Source organism: Rattus rattus, chromosome 3 (genome assembly GCF_011064425.1).
Source record: "Rattus rattus isolate New Zealand chromosome 3, Rrattus_CSIRO_v1, whole genome shotgun sequence".
Classification (NCBI taxonomy): domain Eukaryota; kingdom Metazoa; phylum Chordata; class Mammalia; order Rodentia; family Muridae; genus Rattus; species Rattus rattus.
In genome coordinates, this window is record NC_046156.1 from 97,097,224 (window position 1) to 97,114,145 (window position 16,922).

Sequence of the window (16,922 nt, forward strand, 5' to 3'; positions counted from 1 at the left end):
ACATTGTCCCATCTTTCACTCTCAACTTTAAGTTTTCCTGAGAAATGTATGTAGTACCTACCTAAATCTAAAGAGAAAAATACCACCTTTCCTGTCTTGACCAGCAAGTAAATTAATCTTAGAAGAAAATAAAGGTCACTTTCTTTGTTTTTAATTAAGCCAATACTTAACTTTCCCAGAAATGGGTCATACCCTGTCTCCCCACACCCCTCTTTGAGAATAGTGGAAATCAGTAAATGTTTACTTAACAGAATAAACAATCAGGTCCAGCTTTAAAACTATCTCAGAAAAACACAAAGTAGTTTCAGATGCTGTGTGAAGACCAGAAGCCTTGCATTCTATACCAAAGCTAGCAGGGTGGATTCTGTTTTGCATTTATTAAGCTTGAGCAAAGTAAAAGCATTGTGCTGCCTGCAGTGTCTTCCCCACACTACCCTTTCAGTTTCTGCCTAAGCATTACCAGGACAGATGCCAGCTGCTTATCTCTGGAGATTCTGAAACAGCCCAATCATTTGCATTTCTTAGTAAGATTCAAGATAACATCGATCGTCAGTTCAAGCTACACTGAGCAGAATTGTACTCTAGAGTCATTATTGGGCCCAGAAGAAGAACTGGAAAATTTGCTTTTTTTCCCCCTCAGAAACACTTAAGTCTTTGGTAAAATAGTAACTCAAATAAACAATAACAGGAGAGGTGTTTTTCTAAAAGGGTTACCCCAATTGATATTTTGTGACTGCAGCATATCCTTTCCTGTAAAAATAATATTTTAAACTAATTTTTGAAGATAAAATTAGAAACACTAATATTTGAAAGATAAAAATAGAATGGATTCATTTTTTTTATGGATCATTTTAAAAGTGTATAAACTGACAACTTGACTGCTCCATAGTACAGTTTAGGGGAGGTTTTTACTGTAGATATAAACAAGAGAGCAGCCGGAGGCATCTGGAGTAGTCCAGAGCAGAAGGAGTTAAGTAGACTGAACACAGCCAGGACTGTATCTTCCATAGTGGGGAGAAGATCAAGGGATAGTGAGTAGAGAAAACATGATGAGAAAAGCAGAGAGGAGGCAGGGAGCGAGAGGACAGTGAGAAGTGCAGGGAATCTGAAGGAGTCGTTAGGGGAGAGAAGGGCTAGGAAGGTGGTGTGGACTTTGATATACTGACAGGTGAGCTTAAGCACTGAGGCAGCCAATGGGGTGGAGCTTTGGCATGGGGTGGTGGTGGGGGGACTGCATACCTGGTCTTGGAAGAGTATAAGTTGCTTAATGTGATAACATTTTCCTGTCCTGACTCTAAGTTACTCGGAGGCCAGAAGGCAAATTAACACCCTATTGTTAAACAGTGAGGATATGGACTAGCAAGAGCACCGACTGCTCTTCCAGGGGTCCTGAGTTCAATTCTCAGCAACCACATGTGGCTCACAACCATCTGTAATGGAATCTGATGTCCTCTTCAGGTGTGTCAGAAGGCAGCTACAATATACTTCTATGCATTAAATCTTTAAAAAAAATAAAGTGAAAAATAAAAATCCAGCAGGGGATTAAGGGTTAGTTGCTAGTGCTCCTCTCTTGCCCAGAAGCCCTTTTCACTGGCCAGGCAAGAGGGAGGCTTGGAGCAACTCTTATTGAACCAGGAGAAGAGAGTCATGCTCGCATAAAGACTTTTACACAAGCAAATATTGCATAAGCACAGTCATACGCACATTCATACACACGTACTCATATACCTTCATATATTCCTGTTGGGCCCATCCATTTGTCTCATCAACTTATATACTTAACGCACACCTATTACTTATATGCATATATATATGTATATATATACATATATATATACATACATATGTGCATATATATGCATTTTTTTTAATGGATAGAGCAAAAGCCTCCATGGTCAGGTTTCATTGAGCAGGTGCCAGTGCAAACAGAGCTCACTCATTCTGGGTGGAAACTAAGCTTCAACCTTTATTGCATAGAGAAAAAGGCATCTACTTTTCTGTTGAGTATGAGAAAGCCCTGTCCTTATCAGTGTGAAGAAACCTGCTATTAAGAGAAATCCTGTAAGAAGCAGTCTGCCTGCTGCTCTCTGCTGTGTTCTCTGTGTTCTGTGTTCTCTTCTGTCCTACTTCTCTCACCTCAGCTCTATTTATTCTGCCTCTCTGCTTCTGTTTTGCTTCTACTCTCCTCTTCAGTTTTCCTATCTATTAAATTCTCACTTTGTCATTATATGTTAGCTTCTCATCTCTGTAATGCCTCAATCCTTATGTCTTAGGAGAATAGATCACATGGTATTCCAAGCGTCCTTTTTTAAAAGTTGACAAGAAGTTCAAACAAATTCAAATCTTAAGTTGAATAAGGAGTTATAACATGTTTACATGTGTTTCCATTAATACTGGTTATCTAACTAGACATTATTTGTCACTTGTTCTACAGGTTTGTTCATTGAGAGTCTAAAATTCTTATGTCTAAGTTAGCATTTAGTTTTGTATAAACCCAGCCAATATTTTGCCTTCTGTTCTTACACCTAACAAAAAACTGTTCATTCCCAGTTGATGGCCTTTAGTTAATGGTTTTACTGCCTAACGGGATGTATTCTAAATTGTGAATCTGTCTGCTTTCTATTTAGTGCAGTTAGCCCATGACACATGAAGACTTGCAGAATCCTAATTATAATATTCATACTACAGAGGACTCTAATAGCAGACCTTTTTATAAAGGGCCTAATTACTAGTATAAATTCTTATAGACTCATCATTAGGAATTAAATCTATTTGTCTATATAGCATTACTACAAGAAAGTACATCTTCATTGATCTGCAGAAAATCTGCCCAATAGGGTAGGCTAATGCCCAGAGACTGTTATATTAATTTAATAATGACAGGGAAGGCATATCAATAGCAAGAATCAATCCTGAGGGACTGTGGACAGATGTCTCAGTGGTTAAGAGCACTGACTGCTCTTCCAGAGGTCCTGAGTTCAATTCCTAGCACCCACATGGTGGCTCACAACCATCTGTAATGGGATCTGATACTCTCTTCTGGTGTGTCTGAAGACCACTGCAGTGTTCTCATACATAAAATTAAAAAGAAAAAATCCTGGGACATCTCCTTGCTCCTTAGCTCCAAGAGCTCATTCATTGCAGTCCATGGTCAAGCATCTTAGAAGGCTACCCTGCTAGCCTTAGCCTAAGCCTTTCGGAGATGGCCCCTGACAGGTTCTGCTGGTAGCCATGTGTTTCTCTTGCCAAGGCGAGGGAAACTAATCCTTTTGGAGCTAGTTCCTGAGGAATGCTGGCTTCTATCTCACTGCCAGAAATCCTGTTTGTCCAGGTTGAGCTTATTCCTGGCTATTTGATTGTCTTTGGAGTTTGGGGAATTGTGAGTTTCTTTGTACCTAGTAAAAAGGAAATGGCCATTGGTATAATTTAACTGGTTTGAATTGATAGATCTTCTTAGAAAAGTAGGCAGCAACATGCCTATATTACATTAGTGATGTAGTGATGGCTGACCTTGGTCATTCTATTAAAAATCTTCAAATTCTCACAGTTCTGAGTTTAGAAAAGTGCACACATTTGCTTTCATGTATATAGTTATATGTAATAGAACTCCTATTTGCTAGGGAACCCTAATATGAACTATTTTAAATTCATCAGAAAGATTCATGTAACTAAACAGTCTTGTAGAACCACCTCAGGGACTCAGCTGGAATCGTCAGAACTCCGTGCTATGCTGGCCCAGACCTCCCTCCTTTGGCCTGCAGAGGAATGGATAAGGAGTGCCGTGCAGGGCCCTGTGCGTTGGTACTATCTTATTTTTGCTGGATGAGATTCAATCTAGCTTTGCCTATGCTGAGCACACATACCAATCAAACTATACCTTTTGCCCTATATTTTCTGTTCATAACTGGATATGCAGTCCCCTTATCTATCGATTGATCGATCTATGGCTTTCTAGTTCTGAGGTGCTCAAGTCAAACACCTAGTTAATCCAGTTGAGGACTATCTAGCACTTGGTGGAGTCAGCAGTTGAGGCCCTGGTTAAGAAAGGATTGGAGCCTCAAGGACATGTTGCTACGGACACTCCCTTGGGCTGTCATCTGGTGGACTCTGCCGTAGCAACTCCTAAGAGAATAGAAAACAATCACAGGTTCTTTGTTTATCATTCTCAAGCTGCTAAGAGCAAGACTTCAGGAAACTGTGCTAGCTTTCAATGTCTATGAAGTATTAGCAAGTGCTATTCAATTTTATCTTTAGTAGCCTGTAAAATCTAGAGCTAAGAGATTGCTTTAAAGATAACTAAATTACAAACTGGGAAGATGGATGACTCATCTGACTGCTCTTGCAGAAGACCTGGGTTCATTTCCCAGGACCCAAATGATGATTCACAGTCATCTGTAACTCCAGTACCTGGGCATCCAAAGACACCTGATATGAGTTCTGACAAAACACACAAAGTCTTATGGATGTCTGTCTGTAAACTACTATGTAACTCTAGCCTGAACATAGTCTTCATACTAAACATTAACAGAGACCTAACACTAATCTTAACCTCCCCCACACTTAGCCCTAACCTTAGCCTTAACAACCTAAAACCAATCTCTTAACACCAACCCCTTAACCCTAGGAGTAATCTTGGCCCTAGCCCTATCCTTAGTCATAGGCCTGACTGTAATCCTAAATCAAGCCCTAACCCTAACTGTAGTTGTCGATTGAACCCTAGGCTTTGGCCTAGTCTTAACTCTTTTTTTTTTTTTTAAAGATTTATTCATTATTATATATAAGTACACTGTAGCTGTCTTCAGACACACCAGAAGAGGGCATCAGATCTCCTTACAGATGGTTGTGAGCCACCATGTGGTTGCTGGGAATTGAACTCAGGACCTCTGGAAGAGTAGTCAGGTGCTCTTAACCACTGAGCCATCTCTCCAGCCCTAGTCTTAACTCTTAATTCTAACCCTGACCTAGCTTATAATCCTGGCCATAACACCAGTCTTAGCTCTATTCCTGAACCTAATAGGAAAACCACTGTAGTTACGCTCTGATTCTGATATTAACACTAGGCTTAGCACAAACCTAAAACACTAACCCTAGTCTCAGCTCGCACTGTAACCTACCTCCTAGCCATATTCCTAGCCTGCTCTGACTTAAACCAGAAACCCAGCCCTAACTGAAACCTGTGCCAAGCCAGGCACTAACCTTAATTCTAACCCTTATCTTAGCCTAGGCTTAGCATTGTCCCCAAACTTAACTCTAACCCTACCCACAGCCCCAACTGTAATCTTAAACATAGACAAGTCTATCCTTGCATCATCCTAATCCCTAAATGTAGCCTGGCCTAAACCCTAACTTTTCTAATGTAACCCTGATCTGAACGCTAGCCCTGGCCTTTACCATCACCCTAACCTAACTCCTGTCCAAACCCTACCTGAACGTTAACCCTACATCTAGACCTAGTTGCAACCCTAAAGAAATAACTCCAGTCCTTTGCCTAGTCTATGCCTAACCCAAACTCTGATATAACCCAATCCTAGGCCAGCAGTCCCTTACTGATATAGAGTTTATGTAAAAAAGGAATCTTTACTCAGTGAAAACATAAAATTTTGTCAGGAAAAAAAATTCAGTCAAGGGATGTATTAGTTACTCCTTGTGTTCCTGTGGTAAATGCCTGCCGAAGCAATGTAGAGGTTTATTTTTGGCCCACAGCTCAAAAGTCTAGTGTTTCATAGTAGGGAAGTCCTGGCAGCACCTGGGTGCCAGCGTACATCTCTCTCCTTTTTATCCAGTCCAGGACCCCAGATCATTAGAAAGAAGGTGAAAACTACAATCAATCTGAATCTTCCCCATTTCAGTTAATTTAGTCTGCACCAGTGGTTCTCAACCTTCCTAATTCTGTGACCCTTTAATACAGTTTCTCATATTGTAGTGACCCCAACCATAAAAACTATTTTCCTTGCCACTTCATAACTATAGTTTTGCTACTGTTAGGAATTCTAATGTAAATATCTGATATGAAGGATATCTGATACAGGAACCCTGTAAAAATTTTGTTTGTCCCCAAAAGGGAACATGACCCATAGGTTGAGAACTACTGATCAGACAGTCATACATGGACATGCATAAACCTTGTGTCCAAGATAATTTTAAGTACTGTCAGGTTGACAGTATTAACTAACACAACTCCTATTACTTTTTTAAGCTCCCTCTTCCCTGTTTGATTATTTTGACCAGACTGGCCTCGAACTGAGAGATCCACTTGTTTCTGCCTCCTGAGTGCTGATATTAAAGGTTTTTGCCACCACTGCTCTGGAAAAATATTTATTGAAAAAAATTATACAATATATTCTGACCACACTTTTTCCTTCCCCCAATTCCTTCCAGATCTATCCTACCTCCCCAACTCCATGCCTTTTCTTTCTCTCGTTAGAGGAGAAACATCTCCCCCTCCCCTCAGTTGGGCTGCACAGTGGAGCTGGCTCTGGAAGCAGTGTGCAGCTGAGCCACCCTCCCCTACCCCCCAGCTCCCACATGTAGCTTTGGGTAACTAACTGGGCCAGTGCTGGAGAGCTCATCCTGGTGGTGTAGTTGAATCAGATCCTTGCCTTTGAGTCTGCCCACCCCAACATCTACACTTCTGTGAACTGTTGGAGCACATGATAGGGGAGGTCCTGCTGGTCCAGTGCTGCAGGGTCTCCACGACACAGGGCAACAACAGGATAACTGGAAAGAGTCCCAGTGAGGATCCAATATTGATGTTGTCACAGAAGCCAAAGCCCTGGATCAAGACCAATTGACTCATTGCAGTGACCATTTGCAAGTGAACATGTGTGGACACACTGTGGGACACAATGTGACACACTACAGCTTCTCCAAGGAGATGTTTACCATGGTTTGTTTTGCTTTTTGCTTTCTTTTGGGGAGGAGGTTGCCAGGGCAGAGGGTGGATATGAGGGGAGTGGGAAATGAGTGGGACTGGGGTGCATGATGTGAAATGCACGAAGAATCAATTAAAAAGTTGGAAAAAAGGGATATTAAAAAAAAAAAAAAAAAAACAGGCACCTCCCCAGAAAACAAACAGCCACCACCAACAAAAAATCCTTACAAGATACACATAAACACATACACCCCAGTAAATTATAAACCATAATATATAAGCAAAATACTGGTAAGGTAAAAAAATGCTTAAAGCAATATGACAAATATTTTTAGTTTTCTTGTGTTGGCTATCTACTGTTGGGTATGGGGCCTACCATTAACTGTGGTTTATATACCCAGTGAGACTCCATAGGAGAAAACTAGTTTTTCTTTTGTAATCAAGTGCTGTTTGCAGATACCTTTTTGGTTGAGTGAGAGCCCATGTCCATTGCCCACTCTCAGCTCTGGGACCCCATCTGGCTTGAACCTTTGCAGCCCTGTGCAAGGTGCCACAGTCTTCTTGGGTTCACGTGTGCTCTGTCCCTGCTGTGCCCAGAGGGTACTGCTTTCTAGGAGTCATCCATCTCCTTCTGGCCATTAAATTTTTTCTGCCTCCTTTTTCACATCTTCCCTGAACTCTGGGGAAAGAGATTTGATGAAGACATTACCTTTAGGACTGAGTTTTCCAGAGTCTCTCACTGTATATTTTCCAGTTGCAGGTCTTTCTATATGTTCCCATTTATTATAAGAGGAAGATTCTCTGATGCTGTCTGAGTAAGGCATTGATCTGTGAGGGTAACAACAATGCTAGAAGTCATTGCTGCATTCTAGCAGAACAGTAGTAGTTGGTTTTCTCCTGGGCCCATGGCCTATCCCGTCTCAGTCTCACCACCTGGGCAGTGGATGCATGATTTCCATCTGCTGGAGTGGGCCCTAAATCCAATCAGAGAGTGGTTGGTCACTTCACAATCCTCGTGCCACTGTTACACCAGCACACTTGCAGGCAGGCCACTGTATAGATGGCACAGTCCGTAGCTAGTGGATGGTTAAGTTTCTCTTCTGGTGGCGTGCAGAGTACATTTTAGTTCCATGAGACTACTCAGTAGGGGTGAAGGCTCTAGGTAGGCAGCAGCTTGACTTCTCTGTATTCACTGAGGTTAAGTGTCATCTTCAGCAATAGGGCCTTTTTATTAGTCTATGCAGAGTAACTGATAGCCTTGGCTTACTTAGCCTTAGGTGTGTAGGGGTTACATGGAGCCCCTTTGGCTAACAACTCTATTAAATGGAAGAGCTGCCATGTGTCACTCAACTTTGGGGAAAGAGTCTTTCCAGATGAGACAAATAGTCAACCTGCAGAATGAATTTAGTTATGCTGTCTCCCTAAATGATCACTTGCCTTTTCATCCTCTGGTATCTCCTAAAACCATTCACAATACATTTTGTATAGTTATATATTTTTAAAGTTCCATCCTTTAATGTGCCCTGATATAGTTTATGCCTGTAATCTCAAGACTCAGGAGTTCAAGGCAGCTTGAGCTACATAGAGACTCTGTCCCAACCCATGCTTTACCCTCCAGATTCTAGCATGCTTATGAAAATGTGAAATGAAAACAAGTTTAAAAACAACAAAACAAAAACCAAGTAGTTCATGTTGGCCTTAAACTTGTGACCTTTTTGTCTCCATCTCCAAGGTACTAGGACTATGTATGGTAAGTGTGCACATCCGGCTGAGATGAAATGTTTAACAATGCTTCTTCATTGGCCCCTGTCTGCCCAACTAGAGTAAGAGTCAGTCTCTCTCTCTCTCTCTCGCTCTCTCTCTCTCTCTCTCTCTCTCTCTCTCTCTCTCTCTCTCTCTCTCTCTCTCTCTCTCTCTCTCTCTCTCTCTCTCTGTGTGTGTGTGTGTGTGTGTGTGTGTGTGCGCGCGTGTGTGTGTGTGTGTGTGTGTGTGTGTGTGTATAGCTGGTCTTTGCTACTTTGGGGTTCTTTTACTTATCCTTTATCCTTCCCCTGTTTTACCTCCTAACACTAGATAGGAGAGAAACAAGGATAGAGAGGAGAGGAGAGAGAGAGAGAGAAAGAGATAGAGACCGATAGATATATAGTCCTCATAGACAGACAGCCCTGAATCTAATTTCTGTCCTTTTGTTTCTTCTTTGGTCACAGCTACTAACAAACTGTAACCAACCTCCCAGAATGATCAACCAGCGCTCACCCACCTCTCAGGGGCCTCACATTTATGTACCCTCTGAAAAGATCCCAGAATTCCAAACCTCACACAATCACAGAAGTTATCTGCAGCTGGCAAAATCCTACTTCTCTTAAAGCACAAGGCAAATTTTGGTCACCTGCTTCAGACAGTCCAAAGCAGCCCCAATATCCCTACACCTGAGATTAGAATGGAAGCATATTCTTATTTCTGTGTTTTTAAAAGAAATCAAAATTCCAGAATTCTCAAAAATGTCACTACATGCTTGCGTTCTCTGTCCCTGTCCCTGTCTCTGTCCCTGTCCCTATCCCTGTCCCTCTCCCTGTCCCTCCCCCTCTCTCCCTCTCCCCCTCCCCCCCTCTCCCTCCTCCCCCCGTCTCCTCCCCTTTCTCCCCCTCTCCCCTCTCTTCCCCTCTCCCCCAGTCCTGTTTGGTTGGTTGTGTGGAGTTTTTATTAGCGTCACCCTCAGTAGATTCAACTGTCTTTTTGATAGGACGAAATGCTCTTTGGGTATATGCCCAGGAGTAGTATAATTGTGTTTCCCAATTTTCTAAGAAACCACCAAATTGATTTCCAAAGTGACTGTACAAGTTTGCACTCTCACCAGCAGTGAAGGTGTGTTCCCCTTACTCCACGTTCTCAGCATGTGCTATCTCTTGGGCTTTTGATCTTGGCCATTCTAATGAGTGTAAGAGGGAGTCTCTTCTACAGTGGAATTCAGAGTCATTTTGATTGGCATTTCCCTGATGGCTAAGGATGCCAACCATTTCCTTAAGTGTTTCTCAGCTATTTGAGACTTCTCTGTTTAAATCTGTCCTCCATGTTTAATTGGATTATTTGGTTGATCTCTAGAAGCATGTGTTCTTTTACCATCAGTGACTTATACTCTATAGAGTGATTCACTATGGAGTATACCAGGGATAGAGCCCTCCAGGGGTACTTGCTTTTTAATTTCAGCTTTTGAAAATTTCATAAATATATTTTGATCGTATTATTTCCCTTCCCTCAACTCTTCCCAGGTTCTGCCCCCACTACCTATCCAACTTCATGTTCTGTATCTTATAATAAACAAAATAAATAAACTTGTTACAAAGGTAAAAGGACAATACACACACACACACACACACACACACACACACACACACACACACACACCATAGACTTTAGTTTTTATTGCTCAGCTACTTTGGAGTGTGGGGTCTTCTTGGTTAAGATTGGGGCTTTGTGACCACTCCTCCTTTTCCGTGCTGGGATTTTGTATGCGGGAGATTGTGTAGGTCTTGTGCATGCTGTCACAGTCGCTGTAAGTTCTTATGTGCATCAGTCCTGTTGTGTCTGGGAATTGTGCTTCCACCACCTCCGGCTGGTACAGTCTTGCTGCCTTCCCTTGTGCAGAGGTTCCCGAGTCTTGAGAGGAAAGGTGTGATAATAACATCCCATCTGGGACTGCGTTCCAGAGTCTCTCACTCTTTGTCTAGTTGTAGGACTCTGTGCTCATTAGCACTTACTGCAAGAAGAAACATCTCGTAGGTAGACTGTGGCGATCTATAGGTATGGTAGTGTGTCGTTAGAGTCATTGTTCATTTAGCAGAACAACAGGTTCTTTGCTTCACTGGCAGTGTCAGGTATGGGTTCCATCCCATGGAGAAGCCTTTAAATTCAAATTTTAAAAGTGCTTTCTTAGCTACCATGACATTTGTACCATGATTGCAGCAGAATATCTCGCAGACAGATCACTGTTGTGCCTCACAGAGTTCATGGCTGCTTAAGATTAAAGAGTACCTTACCATGTAGAACTTTCTGACAGCATGAACACCGTTCAGTAGGGGTGAACGTTCCAGTTGACTGCCAGCTTGTGTTCTCCATGTTTGTATTGTACGATATTTAGTCATACTATGAACCCCGAGATTGTGTTATTTACTGAAAAAAAGAAAAAAAGCAACCACAACAACCCTGTTTCTAGCTGTAGTGTGGCTCAGTGTTTGGTACACACCTTTAATCCCCCGGAGCTGGAACAGATGTGCCCGGAGTACACATCTTAATCCAAAACAGTGAAGGTAACGTTAGTTTGTAGAAGTGCCCATCTTTGAAAGTAATGTCTAATTAAATGGTAGACAAAGTGGTGGATCATAGAAAGATTTGACAGAGTAGGATATGCCCAACTCTCATGAGAAGGGAAAGCAAAGAGAGGCCACATAAGAGGGAGCGGTGCAGAGAGAAAAATAAGGAGGTAGTTTTACTGGGACAGTTATAGAGAGACAGGTTTCAGAGAGAGAACAAGCAGACACAGGTGAAAACAGAAGAGCCAAAGGATAAAAAGAAGCCAGAAGAGTAAAACACATTGCCAAAGTTAGTATGAGACCAAGCAGAGCAGTTCAGTCAGATACTGAGAGAGAAGCCAGACTGAATCAGTCATCTTGGAGAGAAGGTTGAGCCACACCAGATAGGTTGAACTAGCCAACAGAGCTCAGAAAGAACTAGAACATGAAACAGTGAACATGTTTATCAGTAAGTCTCAAGGCTGAGAACATTCTAGGCCTAGATTAGACTGTACAAAGGCTAGAAGCTTCCAGGTCTAGGTGTAGGTTAGCAGATGGAGGCAGTAAGCCTTCGAGATAACAATTACAAGAGAATAAAAATTACTTTTACAGGTCTATGCCATAAACATGTGCTGTCTTTAGCAACGAGGTTTTACTGTCAGGTTGTGGAGGGTAACCAATAGCTTTCTCAGTATTCCATATGGTTTTGGGGTGGGGGAGGGCACTATGAGACCCCTTTGACCAATAACTATTTATTTAGTAGTATATGATATTGTCTCCCCCACTAACCCTAAGTGTTGCAGCCAGTGAGGGGTGGGTTTATCTTTCCTGCTCTCATATCCTCCCAGTCAGCTGCTGCTGCTACTGGTGGGGACATGCACACATTTTTTAAAGTGACTCTAAAGATTGAGTGGCTTGTGTTAAGTGGTTGACAAGTCTTTGCTTTTAATCTTACTTAAGGAGAATCAACTATACATTGTCACTAATGTTTTACTTCGAATTTGTCAGAATTTATCTTTTGAAAAATATTTGTACTTATTTACTGTATGTGTCTGTATGCCTCTGTTGGGGAAGGGAAAGAATATGATCAAAGTATATAGAATGAAATTTTCAAAGACTAAAATTAAAAAGAAATACCTCTTGAGTGGTACCCTCAAGGGCTCTATTCCTGGCATACTCCATAGGGCATCAGTCTATGAAAAGGGGTTCTTGTTCTTTGTAAAATGGGAGTCACTGAGAGTGGAAGAACACGTTTCCATTATGTGTTCATGTATGTATGTACACATGTTCATGAATGTCTGTGTGTGTGCATGTGCACGTACATATGGAGATCAGAGAACAGTGCACCTGAGTCAGTTCTTTGCTTCCATTTTCTGGGTCCTGGGGATTGAAGTCAGGTCAGGCCACTTTTACCACCTGAGGCATCTTGCAGGCCCATGTCACATATTAATCAGATATGTGCCGCTAATAATGCTAGCTAAAATACACAGTCATAGGAAGTGAAGCGATAGGTTTTCAGACATATCACAGTTCAATAATCTCAGAGGAAGGAAGATAAAAGTTTATGTTCAGAAAGAAAAAGAAAGAACTATCACACTGTTTCTATTTAAAGCAGAGCTGGGGCTACAAAAATGGCTCAGTGGTTAAAAAAAAAAATAGCTTGGTGACCTGAGTTCAATTCCTCAGCTTGTCCAAAAGTAACAGACTGCACAATGTTGCCTGTGACCTCCATACGCCTGATCTGACACTGGCAGTCATATGCATGCACACATACTTGCATGCACACGGATGCACATATCATGCAACACAAAAACACATAAAGCAGAGCTGTCTCTATTTTAAGTGGGTAATGCAGATCTCATGGTAATATACGTATACTCCAACGGACTCGCCGTAAAGGCAATGTTTTATTTTAAAGTATAAAGATTCATAGCACATTAGAAATTATACTTGTTGTGATGGTTTGGAGTGACCATGACACCTGGCTCTCGGCCGAAAGCACACACAAAATGCTCCTAAGGGCAGGAAAAGGAAAGACTGAAGCTAACAGGTCTGGCCAAACTCCTTTTGTTCCTGTCTGGGGGGTTGGATGTGAAGAGTCATTCACTAGAATGAGACTGGCTTGTAGCTGTGCCTGTGTAATAAGGGACAAAGGAGGCAGAAACTGATCCATACTTCATAATTTCATGTAAGAGTGCTAAGCCCCATAAAATCGTAACTGTGTGCTTATCACATGGATGTAGCATCTGTTGGCAGAGGGAAAAAATGGATGTTAATAGGTTATTTTTACCATTACTAACACTTACTAATATACTCTCAACACTAATGTTTAAACATTCCATTCCGATATCACATTTACTTCCTATTAAAACTTTCACCTAATTATTTACCCCAGCTCTATAACTTACACTTACATGTCTCTTGATCCTCAGAAGAGAGGTGAGTTCATTTCCTGTTGAGAACTGTCTCTATCTGCCACCAGTGAGCACAGTCTGCAGCCGAGGTGGCATTGTTCTGTCATCTCTTATGGTCACTGTTGTAGTTATTGTAACATTTCATGTCGTACAATTCTAACTCTGGGCTTGTAGACTGCTCAGAACATGGGTTTAAGCTAACAGAAAGTTTTTATTAGCTACTACACTGTCAGTTTAGGATCCCAGTATAGTTACAAGCCTTTGTCAAGGTGAGCTGCTAACCACTACCTCCCCACAACACACACACCACATCCTGGGTTGACATACTTGAGTTAAAAAGAACAGTTAGCCAGAAGCAAACTACAGAAGTACAGAAGCCAAAATCAAGGTTAGTAGTACATTTAGGGACTTTCCCAGAACTATAGACTTTGATGGATTGGGTCTTTGTTCGTTTTGGCTGGTGTGCTGTCTATGAGCTGAGTTTTGTGAACTGAATGGTGCTTCCACAATGGTGATCGTTGTGCTCATGCCTGGGAACCTGTTAAAGGGTAGTAGTATTTGAGAACAGGGCCTATGGGAAGTGATTAGATCATCAGGGGCCTTTATGAACCAATTTAGTGTCTGCCTATTTAAGAAGGCCTGGATCTCACTATGTTACCTAGGCTAGTATTAAACCTGTAGCCGTCCTTCTGCTTCATCCTCCTCAGTTCTGGGTGGCAGGTGTTTACCACTAACCCAGGCATATAAGAAACTGTCAAGGTCTCAAGTTATCTTTCCACCACAAGAAAACAGGACAAAGCCTACAGTCTACATTCCAGAGGAGGGCCCTTACCAGAGCCTTAGCCCCCTAGAGCTCTGATACCAGATTCAGAACACAGAAGGGCAAGGAATACTTGCTGTTTTAAGCCACTGTATTGACTAATTTGCGTGTCAACTTGACACAAGATGGAGTTATCCCAGAAAAAGGACCCCCAGTTGTAGAAATGCCTTCATGAGTCCCAGGTATAAGGCATTTTCTCAATTAGTGATCAAGTGGTGGGTGGGGGGCATGACTCAGCCCATTATGGGTGGTGCCATCCCTGGGCTGGTAGTCTTGGGTTGCATGAGAGAGCAAGCTGAGCAAGTCAGGGGAAGCAAGCCAGTAAGTAACATCCCTCCATGGCCTCTGCATCAGCTCCTGCTTCCTGACCTGCTTGAGTTCCAGTCCTGACTTCCTTTGGTGATGAACAGCAACGTGGAAGTGTAAGCTGAATAAACCTTTTCCTCCCCAACTTGCTTCTTGGTCATGATGTTTGTGCAGGAATAGAGACCCTGACTAAGACAGCCACTATCTATGCTAGCTCCTCAAGAAAGTGACCTTATCTCTTTCAGTTTACAGCTGAGAAAACTGAGGCTGTTACTTGTCAGGGACCACGCAGCTAGAACTAGCTGTGGAGGACTGGAACATGCTCACGGACAGTCTGCATGACCAATGTGAGCATGCTGTCCCTGTATTCAGGAGAAAGACCCTGAGGCAAGAGAGAGACCCCATAGGAAGAACAACCAACCAGACCCTCCAGAGCTCCCAGGGACTAAACCACCAACCAAAGAGTACACATGGAGCAACCCATGGCTCCAGCCACATATGTAGCAGAGGATGGCATTGTCTGGCACCAATAGGAAGAGAAGCCCTTGGTCTTGTGAAGGCCCATTTCCCCAATGTAGAGGAATGCCAGGGTGGTGAAGTAGGAGTGGTTGTGCTGGAGAGAATCCTTATAGAAGCGGGAGGGGGGATGGGAGAGGGGGGAACCAGGAAAGGAGATATCATTTGAAATGTAAATACATACAATATCCAATAAAAATGCAAGAGAGGAATTTTGCATCAATATTCTTAAGGAAAATTGGTCTGAAGTTTTCTTTTTTGTTGTTGGGTCTTTGTGTGGTTTATACATAATTGTGGGTTAATAGAAGGAATTGGGTAGTGATCCTTCTGTTTCTATTTTGTGGAATAGTTTGGAAAGTATTGGTATGAGGTCTTCTACGAAGGTCTGATAGAATTCTGCACTAAACCCAACTGGTCCTGGGCTTTTTTTGGTTGGGAGACTTTTAATGACTGCTTCTATTTCTTTCTTTATTTATTATTCTATTATTTATTTAGATGGTTTATCAGATCCTGATTTAGCTTTGGTACCTGGTATTTGTCTAGAAAAATGTCCATTTCATCCAGATTTTCCAGTTTTGTTGAGTATAGGATTTTGTAGTAGGATCTGGTGATTTTTTTTTAATTTCTTCAGTTTCTGTTGTTATCTCTCCCTTTTCATTTCTGATTTTGTTAATTTGGATACTGTCTTTGTGCCCTCTGGTTAGTGTGGCCAAGGATTTATCTATCTTGTTGATTTTCTCAAAGAACCAACTCCTGGTTTTGCTGATTCTTTGTATAGTTCTTTTTGTTTCTACTTGGTTGGTTTCACCCTGCGTTTGATTATTTCCACTACTCTTGGGTGTATTTGCTTCTTTTTGTTCTAGAGCTTTTAGGTGTGCTGTCAAGCTGCTAGTGTATGCTCTCTCCAGTTTTTTATTGGAGGCACTCAGAGCTATGAGTTTTCCTCTTAGCACTGTTTTCATTGTGTCCCATAAGTTCTCACAAACCAAATCCAAGAACACATCAAAACAATCATCCATCATGATCAAGTAGGCTTCATCCCAGGGATGCAGAGATGGTCCAATATATGGAAGTCCATCAACATAATCCACTATATAAACAAACTCAAAGGGAAAAAAAACACATGATCATCTTATTAGATGCTGAGAAAGCATTTGACAAAATTCAACATCCCTTCATGATAAAAGTCCTGGAAAGATCAGGAATTCAGGGCCCATACCTAAACATAGTAAAAGCCATATACAGCAAACCAGTCGCTAACATTAAACTAAATGGAGAGAAACTTGAAGCAATCCCACTAAAATCAGGGACTAGACAAGGCTGGCCACTCTCTGTCTACCTATTCAGTATAGTACTCGAAGTCCTAGCCAGAGCAATCAGACAACAAAGGAAGTCAAAGGGATACAAATTGGAAAGGAAGAAGTTAAAATATCACTATTTGCAGATGATATGATAATATACTTAAGTGATCCCAAAAATTCCACCAGAGAACTACTAAGGAACTTCAGCAAAGTGGCTGGATATAAAATTAACTCAAACAAATCAGTAGCCTTCCTCTACTCAAAGGATAAACAGGCTGAGAAAGAAATTAGAGCAACGACACCCTTCACAATAGTCACAAATAACATAAAATACCTTGGTGTGACTCTAACCAAGCAAGTGAAAGATCTGTATGACAAGAACCTTAAGTCTCTGAAGAAAGAAAT